A 3,978-nucleotide genomic window follows, 5' to 3' on the forward strand; every position below is an offset into this window, starting at 1 on the left:
AGCCTGGGTGAGGGGCTGATGGCTGTTTGTAGGCTGGTCAAGCCCCCCCCCCCCAGTGGGGACCCTCACCCCATGGAGGTTTGGCCAGCCTGGGTGAGGGGCTGATGGCTGTTTGTAGGCTGGTCACACCCCCTTTAGAGTCCCCACTGGGGTGCCTGGCCAGTTTGGGTGAGGGGCTGAGGGCCGTTTTCAGGCTGGCCAAGCCCCCCCGGTGACGGAAGCTCCCAGCCTCCCCTTTTTTTCTTTTGGGATTTATTTACCTTCTATAATTTAAACTTTGTTGCCTTGAGAGGAGCTCAGAGCCGGCCAGGGTGGCCAGGAGGGAAGCCTCCTGCTCGCTCCAGCTCCGTGGCCATGGCCAGCTGAAAGCAGGTATCTGAGGTTTATTTACCTTCTATAATTGAAACTTTGTTGCTTTGAGTGGAGCTCAGAGCCGGCCGGGAAGCTTGGCTTCCTCCATCACTGGAGCAACCAAGCCTCCTGCTTGCTTCAGCTCCGTGGCTGCCGGCCGGCATCTTGGTTGGGTTAATTTGCATATAGCCGCTCTGATTGGCTGGTGGGCGTGGCTTAAGGTGTAGCGAAGGCATGGTCAATTTGCATTCTTTTATTAGTGTACATTTGTACACTGGCTCGCACAAACCTACACATCTTTATATGTGTCTGTTGTGTGTATGTATAAAAGTTTATATTTTTATAATTTCAATCCAACAGCGTGGTAATTATCCTATTCTTTTTTCTTTATTTGTAACTTCTTTTTCCAACAGTGAGAAACCTGGTTCTCACTATCATAATGCATTTACTCAACTCTAGTATGCACATAAAGGTAGTATGCTAACTGGAACCCTGTGAGAAACTTTACGAACTAGATCAGGCATCAGTGGCCTATGGCCCATGGGCCAAATCCAACCCATTTTTTGTTGTTGTTTTTTTAAATAAAGTTTTATTGGAACACAGCCTACCCATTTGTTTATATATTGTCTGAGGTTTCTTCCTCACTACCATGGCAGATCAAGAAGTTGTGGTAGACCATGTAGCCTGCAAAACTGAAAATATTTATTGGCTGACTTTTTATAGAAAAAGTTTGCAAACTCCTAAACTCTAGAGCAGCGATTTTCAAGTGGTGTGCCACAAGAATTTTTAAAACATGCAATACCTGACTGTTTAGTCACGGGCACTGACTTCTTTTCCCTTAGATTATCAAATAAAAAAATGACAACAACCAACACAACAATAGCCGCCTGGTATAAATGAATCAAAACCTATTTTTTTTTTTTTTGTCAGATCGGCAAGAAAAATAATATACTATTTTTTGGTATTCTTCAGAATTCTGATTAGTTTATGCATGCCATGAGATGAAAAAGGTTGAAAATCACTGTTGTAGAGCATAGATTTGTATACGGTTCTTTTTATCTTTAGCCTTAGTGCCCTAGTAAAAATACTATGTTCCAAAGTTAATTTTGCCTTCTACCTGCTTCTGTGTAGTTATTCATTTGTAATAGTTAGGTTCATTTGTTACTGCTTGAGTTTTATTTTGGGTTTCCCTACATCCCAGTTGATTGTGATGGTTTGTATTTGGGGTAAGTAATACATTACTATGGCTATGTGAGTGGGAGCTTTATAAAGAGGTATACTCGAAAATATCCCTCTCTCCTCATTCCTACCATCCCATTGCTGGTCTGCCATGTTATCTACTCCCTTTCTATCCTCCTGTGGGTGACCAGTCTCCACTTTCTGGTTCCTACATGAATATCTTTTGTACAAATCAGCAGGGACATGTGTATTTTGTTATATTCTCTTTTTTCTTACAAGAAAAGTAGCATGTTATTGATACTCTTTTGCACTTTGCTTTTTTCAGTTAGCGTCAGTATAATTTAGAAATCACTCCCAAATGAGTTCATAGAGACAGATCATCTTCTTTTAAAAAAAGAGCTCCATGCCCTGGCCTTTGTTGCTTAGTGGTTAGAGCATTGGCCCGAATGGTTGAGGGTTCAATTCCCAGTTAAGGGCACATACCTGGATTACAGGTTCAATCCCTGGCCCTGGTCTGGACTCATGCGGAAGGCAACCAATCGATGTGTCTCTCTCATATAGATGTTTCTCTCTCACATAGATGTTTCTTTCTCTTTCTCTCCCCCCTCCCTTCCTTCTGTCCATTCTTTCTAAAAATAAATGGGGGAAAAATAGCTGCATGGAACTTCACTGTGTAGATGTACAGTAGTTTATTCAACTACTCCCCTATGTATGACATTTAGAATGTTTCCAGTATTTTGCAATTATAATCAGTGTTGCAGTGGAATAACTTTATGCATGTATAGTTTTATACTGTCTTCAGTATTGGTTTCTGAAAGTGTAATTGCTGGGTCAAAAGTTGTGTGCAGGTGTAATTTTGTTAGCTGTTCCAGTTTACATTTTCAGTGTTATAATGTGAGAGGGTACATGTTTCCCCACAGTCTCACCAGCAGAATGTATATTGTCATACTTTTCCCTAATTTAATAGGTGTGATATCAGTGTTTTAAACTTGAAATTTCCCAAATAATGAGTTTCAGTAGTTTTTCATGTTTGATATGTTTTTATCTTTTGGTGACATTTTAAAAAAATATATATTTTATTGATTTTTCACAGAGAGGAAGGGAGAGGAATAGAGAGTTAGAAACATCGATGAGAGAGAAACATCGATCAGCTGCCTCCTGCACACTCCCCACTGGGTATGTGCCCTCAACCAAGGTACATGCCCTCGGCCGGAATCGAACCTGGGACCCCTGAGTCCGCAGGCCAATGCTCTATCCACTGAGCCAAACCAGCTAGGACTGGTGACATTTTAATATATACATTAATATACTTTTAACATATTTTTATTGATTTCAGAGAGGATGGGAGAGGGAGAGAAAGATAGAAATATCAATGATGAGAGAGAATCATTGATTGGCACACCCCGCATTGGGGATTAAGCCTGCAACCTCGGTATATGCCCTGACCAGGACTCAAACCGTGACTTCCAGGTTCATAGGTTGAAGCTCAACCACTGAGCCATGCTGGCTGGGCAATATGTACGTTAATTTTTTTTATATTTTTTTGTGTGAATTGCCTGTTTGTGTATTCCTCTCCTCTTCCCTCCCTTTCCCCACCCCCTGGATTTTGGATCTATGTCTTTCAATTTTTAAGAGTTTTTTTTTTTTTTTAAATAGGTAGAGTTATCAGTCCTTAGTGATATTTGTTGCCCTCTCCCCCTATGTCTTTTGACTTTGATTATGGCTTGTTTTTACCTTAATGACTCCCTGTTGCTAAAGGATAGCTCCCTAATTAATGCACAGTTCTTAAACACTCAGCTGCTCACCCTACACTGCTCCCTTTTGCAGTATACTTCTAACATCTGTTCTTGCTACTCAGCTCAGAAATCAGTTCCCAAATGATTTCTCAACTAGAATAGTTTGTTTCTTGTTTCAAGAAAGAAATTCCGCCTTTTCAGAGGGTACTGCATTTAAAAGTTGTTTGACTCTCATAGTATACTTTAATGACTGATTATGTGGCTAGTAGCACTTAGCTAAGTCAGTTTTTTTTGAATTTCATCATTGCTATATCTGTATGGAATGATTCATCACTAGACTTAAGACTTTTTCTCCCAATTAATTTATTATGATTTCATGATCGAATTTCCAGTCCCAATGTTAACTTGAGTGGCCATTTCTGTACATTAAATTACTAGAGGCCCAGTGCATGAATTCATCACGGGTGGGGTCCCTCGGCCTGGCCAGCAATCGGGGCGATCAGGACTGTCTCGCACAGTCCCGCCCAGTCCCACGGGAGGTTGGCCGGTGAGGGGTGGGGGAGGGACCGTGGGAAGTTGGTCAGCCAGGGGGTGGGGGAGGGACCTCGGGAGGTTGGCTGGCTGGGGGCGGGGGGCAACCAGGGGAAAGTTGGCCGGCTGGGGAAGGGACTGCGGAGGTGGCGCAGAGGGCGGGGGGGGGGGGGGACCTGGG

The 3,978-nt window shown here is 42.6% G+C and overlaps 1 protein-coding gene across 1 annotated transcript in view; it reads left to right on the top strand.

The window, feature by feature from the left end:
• The window catches only part of CDYL (chromodomain Y like), a 235,400-nt gene that overhangs the window by 44,139 nt on the left and 187,283 nt on the right, over positions 1–3,978 (top strand). The window lies entirely within an intron of this gene.

The sequence above is a fragment of the Myotis lucifugus genome, unplaced genomic scaffold, assembly GCF_000147115.1.
Source record: "Myotis lucifugus unplaced genomic scaffold, Myoluc2.0 scaffold_272, whole genome shotgun sequence".
Lineage (NCBI taxonomy): Eukaryota > Metazoa > Chordata > Mammalia > Chiroptera > Vespertilionidae > Myotis > Myotis lucifugus.